Raw genomic sequence first — 11,280 nt, 5'->3', positions numbered from 1 at the left:
GGCAGTGGCCTAGACCACTGCCTAGACGCATGTGTCTGTCATAGCCGATTGGCTCCATATGGACGTTAAACTTGATTAAATAAATAAATAAATATATATTTTCCAGTATTTAGTTATTCTGCGATATTTATTAAAGTTAATATAGACCTACTTCTTCAGCTATTTAAAGGTAATTAGAGTTGATATCGGGTCGGGTTCGGGTCCAAAATCTATAACCCGCCCCCGACCCGGCGCCGGGTCGGGTTTTTCACGTGATAACCCGCACCCGCCCCGCACCCGCGCCGATTTAGGTGAACCCGACCCGCGGGTTCCCCGCCAAGACCTGAACTAAGCCTAGTATAGTATCGCGCCTGTATACTAATCTAACTATAGTTAGATTCGGGTTCCCCGAACCCGACCCAGCCCAACCCGCCTATATTTATTACATAACGTCAGCTATGAAATCCTCTGATTATCTATTTAACTATCAATATAGAAGATACTCGATATAATAAATTAATTAAAATATATATATAACTGTGTACTTTCTTCTGAATCTATTTTCAGCTCGGAATAATATACTAATAGCGAGATCGTTGGTAAAAACAGATTTTAGATCCGATATAGTAGGAACTCGGATAGATTATATATATTTTTATTATATAATGTAAACACAAGTAGATCAATATAATAATATATTATATACAACAATATATCATCAATATACAATGTATATATATATATAATAAGAGAATGTATATATACAACACAAGAATTTCTATCTATAGATTGATTGAATATAATTGTAACAATTAAATAATATAGTCTATATTTTGAATTTTTGATCTATAAAGTAAAGTATACTATAGACTCTCGTAGTATTGCTTTGAGTATAACACTTCAGTACTAAGCTCAAGGAGCCTCTACTTAACGCGAGTCTTGTGCTCAGTATACAAGAGCTTCTTCTAGAACTTCTTACTCTCGGTCTTCTACTTTTTCTTGATCTTGGAGTCTTATTTCTTCTTGAAAGGGTCCTCAGACCTCTTATAGATAGCCTTATAGATCTCAGAGTAGAGGTTCTTAATATTACCGGTCTAAACTTTATTCTTCAGGTACTTATAAAACTAGACGTAGTAACACTTCTTATTGTCCGCAAGATCCTCTATAGACCCAGCGATGTGGCCGCCGAAGATATAGTTGTGCAGAGTTATCGGTTTACGGATATTTATCTATAGGTAGATTTATATATCAGTAGAGGTATAGGTAAGAATAATATCAATAAAGGCCTTGAAGGGACAGAGCTCACTGTTATCGGTCTCAACGGCCTCGGTGAGAGTGTACTTACTATCAGTCTCCCCAATACTGGTGAACTGCTCGTCAATACCCAGCTTCTTAAGGGTACGGCGGACAAGGAGGAGACCAGTGGCATAAACAGCAGCCCAGTTGGTCAGACTGTTGGTAATACTATAGCACTTAAGCTCAGGGCCCGGAGATTAAGTACTGGCAAAGATCAGCCAGATCAAAACTAGTATCTTTATATCTATTAATTCTCCAGTCCTTCTAAAAGCTGCCACCTCTCTCGGCAATTTATAAAGGGGACGGAGAGCGATTACTAATACGGATCGCGTTCGGTGAAGTGGATAACAAGGCGGTATTTGAAGGCGTTATACTTGTTCCTGGCCTGGGTAAGTATAGTAGTCAGCCTTGCCCTTTCTGCAACGGCGGTACTTGGTCTGGTAGCGGTTGTATGGAGATTAGTATTTCGCTTATCAGTTAGAAAGGGAAGGTAATCTATCTACTGGTAGATTACCACTACTGAGCTGTCTCCTAGTATTGATTAACAAAGAAAGTCTCAGCGGGTAAGAATATCGGTGGTATAAGCAGTAGCCCAGTTAGTTAGACTGTTTGTGATACTATAGTACTTAAGCTCGTAGATATAGGCGCTGGCAAAGACCCTGTTGTTAGTGATCTCAGAGTAAATAATCTAGATAATAATATTGCAATTGGTAAAGCGGACAACGAGGTAGTACTTGGTCTGGTTGCTGCTGTAAAGAAATCAGTATTCTCTTTGTATAGTTCAGAATAGGAAATGCGCACTAGTAAAGGTAGAGGAAAGACTTGCCTGATATACTCACTGATATGGCCAATAAGAATATAGTTATCAAGAGTCCTAAGTATTTAGTATTTATGTCTTTATTGTTTAAAACAGGGCAGTTAGACTTAGACTGGATAATAACTAAGTAGTATCAGATATTTAATCTATCTACAGATAGATTATTTATATAATCTATATATTGGCTGACTCTCAGTCATCTAAATCGACTATATTGAAGATTATGTAGTGAATAATTATTAGGATCAATAGTAAATATATTCCAGTATCTCTCTATAGATAGAGCCTTCTATTTCTGTGTATAATAGTATATCTTCTATATATTCCTATCTAAATAAAGTATTCTTTACAAATAATTATACTTTTCAAAAAAACACTATTTTTTGAAATTCAATAGTTTTTGTCTTAGGTTTTTCTTTTTTCTTTTTCTTTCCTCTTTTTTTTTGCTATTTAAAGTTTACTGGAATTTGGGTCAGTTATTCTATTATCTAATTGGCCTATAGTTATAATACTAATCTATCTATAGGTAGAATAGAGTTACAATAGCAGATATCGGTAAAGATACTGGCAAGGCCAGTGCTTCTAGGCCTAGAAAACAATTAAAAAAATCCGCTTCTATTGTTAAACAAATGATCGACAATAAACTGAATGCTGCTATCTAAAAAACCTATCTAGGTAGTTTTCTAATCGATATCCGGCTCTTAGAGTAAGATTGGGCTAAGGAGAATCATAATTGTAACCGCGCCATTGATAAGGATCTTATTAATAGACTTTAACAGTTGTTTAAAACGGTAATACAACAATTTTTATCTGAATATGCTTTGAAGATCAGTTGTACTAAGGCCAAGTTTAATCGGATTTTGACTAGAGTCCCGGTCCAGGAGTAATATAAGTTAACTATAGACAAGTTGTATAAGCTTTATCTTAAGGCTAGAATTCGTACTAGTACAGAGATATATATTTGATCTATTTGATTAATCTATCTATAGATAGATTTATCTTGTCTTCAAACTTTTGCTAAACAGGAATAGGCCGAAATAATCTAGATCAAGAATATTCCAGGTATAACTAATAAGATACTATTACTATTGGTAATCCGAAATAGTTAACACTGTGTGGCAGTGCTTATACAGCTTCTCGAAGAGCAGACTCGACTGGCAGCCCGTAACACAGTTTTAACTGACGGGGAAGTAATCACTAAGCCTACATAAGAGATAAGATAAAATCTATCTACAGATAGATTTCTACCTTGTACTTACACTACTTTAGAGTTTTTTGTGGCTTTATAAGGTATATAATAAGAGCGAATTAGATAATCAGAAGAAAATTGTCTTAGCAGCTAATCGCAATAATATCGCCAAGTTAAATACCGCCGGCTATACAGTATTTCAAATTCTGCGGTATTACTTGGCTCTTAGTAAAGAGAAGCAGGAAGCTCTATAAAATATAAGTAGACTGAATCTATAGTTTACACAAATATTTGGTATACCCTTTAAGTATATATTATATATTTTGGTTGTCCTCTGCTCAGATAAATTTTTAAGAACTGTTAAAAAGTTTTGCTAGACCTGTTATAACAAAAGGGTGTTCAGTTAGTATCTTATAGAACAGATCATATCTAGTAAAATTATCGAGGTATACCCGACAGAATCTTAATCTATTTCAAGTCAATCTAACTATAGATAGATTTAGAAGGAGCAGTTTAGGTTGTTCTTTATATTTAGGGATACAATTTTTGCTGCTTACAGGGCCAATATTCTCTATAATAATTGGGAAAAAATCCTCTTGATTAAAGCAGGACAATCTGATAGCTCTCTTAGACTCTTATTTTTCTCCATCTGTGCTGACTACTGGGACAGCGCCAAAAAGTGTAAAACGCCGTAGCCATTGGATAATACTTATTATACAAAACTTGAACTCCTAACATTAGAAAAGCTATTAAAAATTAATAGCGAAGTCCTTAGTACTAGAAGACCTGGTTTTCTGGACTACTTATACGATTTGTATTATATTACTATCTTCCACAGACTGCGAGCAAATAGAAACATGCCATATCTAATATAATAAGACTAAAAATCTATCTATAGATAGAGTTTTGATTAATCAGATTTAGAACAATATAAACCAACTTGGATAAGAATATATTGTCTATTATAAAACTTATATTGTAGTATATTATATTGTGGGTCTGTAATAAATAGGAATACCCAGCCCAAGCTGTAACTGAGTTGAAAACGTTTACATGGGATAAAAAGATCTGTTTGAGAATATTTACCGAGTCAGACTGTATGCTTGACAAGGAACAGCTACTGTACAATGAAGATACTGATTATTGTTTACTTGTCTCGGCCTTTTTAAAAGCACTGTGGAAAGAGATTCAAGAGAAAAATCTCTGGCAGAATATATATCTTCAGAGCCAGGTAAGGTTCTAATTTATTTATAGATAGATTATGCTTATTTAATATAGTTGGAGCTGCCCCGTAAAAATCTAGCTAAGAGGGAGACCGAGTTATAGTTATATATAAATTGCTTCATAATAATTTACTGGTCCAAAGTTGTATTGCTAGTAGTTAAATCGGCGGGACCAATTCTTGTGAGTTATATAGAACAGTTTAATAAGCTGGATATATTGGTAAGTTAATCTATCTATAGATAGATTTATTGACTGTATATACTAATTTGGGAGATCTCGGTTTTTGAACTATATTCTGTATGGGGTAATATCACTATATCGGCAAACTTCAAAGAAAATTGTATATTATAGAAAGTAGAGGCTATGAATAATTCGGGTATCTGTAAAATACTTCTTCTAGAGAGTAAGATTTTTGGTATTATATAGTAATATCGCGAGTTAAAAAAACTTATAATTACAACTTATCAGCACGGCTGGAAAGCCCTAGTACCGAGTAAACCAGGCTTATAAAAGGCGCCAAATGTTATCAGGAATGAGATTGGTATATAAATATCTATCTATAGAGAGATTTTTACTAATATTTGTAGATTGAGTACAACTATACTTTAGATATTCTGGAGCAATGTGCTCTTTCTTTAGTTAAGTATAGCTACAAAATTTAAATTGATAATTGGAATAAACTATTGGACGGTTTAACTATAGATTGAATATGCCAAGAGCCTATAAAGTGACCAGAAAAACTTGGATTTCTGAGTACTCGGCTACCTGAGTATATTGTGTACGATGATATGATTTGTCAGAAATTACGGGAATTCAGTAAGTAGGCTGCTAAAAATGCTTTGTTCCGACCAATCTCTGCTGCAGCAGGTAAAAAACGCAAAGTCTCGGTAGAGATACGTAAGTAATCTACCTATAGGTAGATGTATTATATTATACTAATATTAATATAGCGAATCTGGATTACCAAGACACAAAGTTAATTATAGAGAAAATACCGGTCTGGAATTATAACAAGAAACTTATCGAAAGATATGTTTAGGCCTTTAGATAAGATACCCAAATCTTTTTAATTAAAGTATTGGAGGCGATTAAGATTCGTGACTTTAAAGTCTTCTGTGAAATAGTGAAGGAAGTTAAGAGAGTTTATATTGAATATAGATTTGATCTGGTAGACAATCTAAAAAAGGATAATAATGATAATATAGATATAGATAATGAGGAGCATGGTGATGAGGAGGGTGGTGAGGAGGGTGGTAAGGAGGATGGTGAGGAGGATGGTGAGGAGGATGGTGAGGAGGATAGTGGTAATGAGCAGGCTGACTAGGGAAAGGGTAAGTCTGTGTGAACTAAGTTTCAATTAAAGGAAGGTTATTAGATTTCTATTAGGTACAGAAATCAACTTATAGGTAGATTTGGTAGAACAAAGATAATGGACCGGGCGAGTCAATAATATTTATAGAATACTGAGCCGCGGAGCGGAAAGCAATTGCCTAAAATATGTATAGCCTAGTTTTAGGTAAGAACTATTAATAAAATAAGATTTATTTCTTTATTAGTAAAGTATTCTATCTACAGGTAGATTACTTTTGGACTTTCAGTTCTAAACAATACTGTGGAAGTTTAAAGAAGATATACCAGATTAGAAAATAGATATAAACTTATCAGATTTACCTATAGATAGATTACTTTGAAATATCTATTCACTGGCTACTAGAGATTCTTTGTCTAAATAGTTAATATATCCTTTCTTAACTTAGATTCTGTGGCTGAGTTTTCAACTGTTTTTGCTTTATCTTCTTCTCCAAGTTTTTTTCCAAGTTTATTTCGATATAATACTTTATTATCTGATATCTTTGAGTTGTCTGTCCGACTATCTCCCCCTGAGTTATATTTAACTGGGTCTTAGAAAGACTTTGTAAAGTTTTCTTTAGCCACTAATTATACTTTTAATAAGAAGTATATAGAAGCTATAGAAAGCTTTTAGTTATAGTAATTTTCTACACAGTATAGATCTCTCAGATTGAAACTTAAAAAAATAATTTGGAATAGTAAAAAGACTTCTCCTAGTTAGTAGTTTTTTATTGAGATTACTTATATTGAAACTGATTTATCTAAAATTCTCTGTTTATACTGTTCTGCTGTTCTAGTATATCCTAATTAGATAAATTATAGAACTAAAATAATAGTTTGTTATTCTATAAATAAAAACTATAGTGTACAAGCAAGGGCTCCAAAATATAATATTTGTAATATAATATTATATAGTATAGTAAGTCTTTCTAATCTATCTATAGAGAGATTGCTACTGATAATATTCTTTTATAGAAAGAGAATTCTAATCTTGAATATTTCCCCGAAGCCTTTCTTTAATAAGTTATCTGTTTTGTTATTGTGTGTCGTCTTCTCTTTCTTACTATGAAAAATATTTAATTTCGGAGAATACTGAATATAATTACAAACTCGGTATATAAATTTTAAATCCTGAATTGTCTTTGTGTCTGAGAATATCTAGATAAGTTAGCTACGAGTACTTATTATATAACTCTGGAACAATTACCAGTAAATAGAAAAATATCTATTATATTTAATTATTGGACTAGTCCAGATCAGAAGCTATTTATAGGTATTACTAAGTATTTTATCTCTATAGACTTTAAGTATTATAAGATTCTGCTTAGTTTTCTACTGTTAGAAGAGACTTATTCCGGTAGATATCTTGTATTCAAGATAGTTAAGATACTGGAATAGTATAATCTACTATATTGTCTATTAGATATTATAACTGATAATATAAATAAATTTATCTATAGATTGATCAATTCTGACAGTAACTAGATGAGTAATAATAAAACACTGTTTACTAGTCTTATAAAAAGACTAATATCGATATACAGTCTATACTTAAGTAATATATTTAATAAGAGTTTAAGAATAATCTTAAGCTTTTTTAAATAATTCTATAATCCAGAATTCTAAAAGTTTTTGGAAAAGTCTTATTATTTTTTATATATCTCTTATATTATTTAACTAGCAGTGAAAACTTTTCTAGCCGAGTTAAAAATTCTATTCAAGAATAATAATATAGATCTGTCTTGGGATAATACCGATAAAAATATATAAGAAGAGAAAAAAGGCCTTCTATAAATAATTAAAAAGGTATAAATTAATTTTTAGGTAGATTACTAATTCACTAACTAATAGATATTTACTATTTAGCTTTGAAAACTGATTTGATATATTCTTATAAGTCCCTAGTAATGACAGCAGTTTTGATTTACTCAAGAAATTACTAATAGTAAGAGAAAAAGTCTAATACTACTACTAGACTGTAAAATATACTGGAATTCAATATATCTTATATTATATTGAGCCAAGGATCTTCAGGAATACTTGATAAGATATACAACAGCGGTTTTTAAAAGTATAGTAACACTTTTATTAGATATCGATAAGTAGAAATATATTGAATATCTTTTTTATATTTTATACAATTTCTATTTGTATATAAGATAGGTCTCTAAATATTATAGTATCTCGGTTTACAAGATATAAAAATCTATCTACAGATTAATTATTTACTAATATACTACCAGATCTATAATATCTATAAGGTTCTTTTTAATTATATTGAGGATTCAAGAAACCGACTCTATAAAAAGTAATATCTATAGTAGCAGACTATCTATAAGAGACTTGGGGCAGCGAGTTCAAAGTTATAGTATTATTATAGTAAAACCTATAAGTTCTATAGATTAATTTATACTATTGTAACTATTCTTAATCTCTCTAAGAAACTAATAGTCTTTAACACAGGATCCTGGAGAGATAATAAAATTTGTTAGGATATTAAGTATTGTAATATATTACAATAAGTCTTTAGATACTATCAAGTAAAAAATCCGGGTATAGTAACTGAGATAGTACAAAGTAAATCTTAAATATCTGTTGAGCGGGCTGTTAAATATACAAGAAATCGGCTTTATTCAAGGTCAAAATCTACCACAAATTGTAATATACAGTATACTGAGCTTTAGTATTATCTCTTTGATAAGTATAAGTTCTCTGTAACCCTGTACTATATAAGTAAATCTAACTATAGATTAATTTATAGCCCCCTGTAATTCTTACTCTTTGACCTCTATCCTTGACTGGTAGAAGGCAAATTGTAATCGATTTCCTGTCTTATTATATATTGCTCGAGACTTCCTAGCTATTCCGATCAGTAAGGTCGGTGTTGAAAATCTTTTCAGTACAGTACGAGACCTATATTATTATCGGTGTAGTTGTTTAGCTTCAGATACAATTAAATCTTCAATAATTTAGATAATAACTGATACTTTTTGTCTATATAAAGAGTTTTGTCTTCTTTCTAAAGATAATAAGAATAAGGAGACTGATCCGGAAATAGATCTGGATCGGAGATCTGTCCACTATATTAGTAATAACTCTGATAAGAAGAACTTAAAAGGACAGCAAGAGTATAGAAAGAATAAATTATCTGAGATATTTAGGAAAAATTCTCACAATAAGATTATATCCTCAATTACACAACCAATAACCTCTAACAATCAGCAATCGGAGGTGTTAATTTTAGATCACCCACACTATACAGCTATAAACCAAGAACCGGGTTATTATTAACAGCTAAATAATAGCAAGAGATAGTCTAATATCAATAATAAATATATTTTTATTCTGAAATTTGTTAGAAAATATTAAAATCTTGGATATATATAGATCTATCTATAGTTAGATTACTACTTAACAAGTTATTTACTCTATATAACCTATCTTGAGTTTGTATAAAAAATCTCTATTATAGTAATATTAAGTTATCACTGAGTATTTATAAAAAAATCTATCTGTAGAGAGAATTTGATATATATAATATATAGAAGTATTGGTAATATATTAAGAAATGGCGGGTCAGCGGGTTAAGCCCGACCCAGATAACCCTACCCGACCCAACCCGCGCGGGCTCCCTGGGTTTGGGGCGGGTTTTGGCTATAGAACCCGAAACCCGGAGCGGGTTCAGCCTATCATCCCCGCACCCGACCCGGAGCCGGGTTGGGGCGGGTTCGGGGCGGGTTTTTCGGGGAACCCGATCAACTCTAAAGGTAATAATAGAATTATTATCTTTTACTATAATATATTATTTTTTTATTTCCCAGTATTTTTGTATAGTCCCGGTAAACTTCTGTTTAGTAACAATTATTTTCTTTATCTCAGTAGCTTCTTTCTGTATAAGAATTTATTTATTCTTAAAGTATTAATTTACTTATTATAGCTATTTATCTGCGGTATTATTCTCGAAATAATTATTATACTTAGAGATCTGTTCAAAATTAAAAATTTTCCAATAGAAATATTTATTTCTTACTACTATTATTTTATCTATTAATATAGTTTCTTCTATTATTATAGCTGGAGTGGTACTATCAGAGATATTTATCAATAGAGAAGTTTGTAGAGCTATAGATAGTATAGTCTATACTATTATATATTATATAAATTTATTTATAATCTATTAAACTGTTTCTTTTACTGTCTATTGAGTAGTAAATATTACTGTTTACTATACTATAGTTTTTATAACTTATACTTATTATTTTATAGATCTTATTTACTCTTCTACCGATATCTATAATATTTTAAAAACTGCTATAACTATCTTGTTACTGATAGTTTCTTTCGTTTGTTTAAATAGCTGTAGAAGATTCGGCTATTACAGAAGTTATTATTATTATTTGGCTATTTTCTTAGGACTCTCAGGTATAGTAAATTCTGTTATTTTTATTAAATTATTTAATCGACAGGGTCTCTCTTTCTTAGTTATATACTATTTTTTATAGACAGCTCGACCAGCGAGACTACTTAACTTCTTGAGATCTATTATATTTTACTGCAATCTGCGGAATCTAATCGAGTATTATAAGGCTATACTGGACAGAGAAACTCTGTCTCCGAGTTTAGATATACTACCAGATATAATTACAAGTAGCGGTATACTATAAGAGATAGAGAGTTGCCGATCTCCTACTAAAGATAGGGGTCGCTATGTCCTTTATATACACAGGGTAGTTAAGCACCGTAGGGTTAAGCCTGTGGTGCAGTCACTAGGGCCGTAGCTAAAGTGAAAGGCTCCCTCACGTAGTGCTGTAGTACTGTTACCTCAGCGTAGCTGCGATCACATATATATCGCATTTTTCCTTGTATAGATTGGTATCCCTACAATACTTTCTAGTATAGAGAAGAAATCCCTATCCAGACTACTTCCCGGTATACTCGATAATAATATCGGGATCTACAGTAATAATCATATACAGCCGTTTCACCGAGCGGGTCTTGACTGGGTGTGCATTCTTCTCTACTAATCACTTTCGCGGGCCCAGCAATATCTTAAATCTAAGAAAGCCATGCCATTCGCGACTGATAGTATAATACTACTGTTATTGTGTCTCTATGTGACCGGGAGCCTCCTGCAGACCTTATATATACACTATACCGGCGGTCCAGGATCCGTGGCTGGCCTGCTTATTGAACACAGGCTGGTCAGTCCTGTAGTTGTGTTTGAAGCCACCGCACTTCAGATACACACAGGAGATGGCAATCGCTGTGTAACAATACAACAGAATATTTAGCTTGGTCTGCAGCTGGCTCTGAGCCTCCTGCTGTAGGACTGTCCGCAGTTGATCAGGGTCCTAGCTACCTTCCCCGCGGGGCTAGAGAAAGGGCGACAGCTTCCCCTACCGGCTGTACAGCCGCTGTTCTAGGT

This window comes from Aspergillus caelatus, assembly GCF_009193585.1.
Source record: "Aspergillus caelatus strain CBS 763.97 unplaced genomic scaffold BDV27scaffold_339, whole genome shotgun sequence".
Taxonomy (NCBI): domain Eukaryota; kingdom Fungi; phylum Ascomycota; class Eurotiomycetes; order Eurotiales; family Aspergillaceae; genus Aspergillus; species Aspergillus caelatus.
This window is presented reverse-complemented; position numbering follows the sequence as displayed.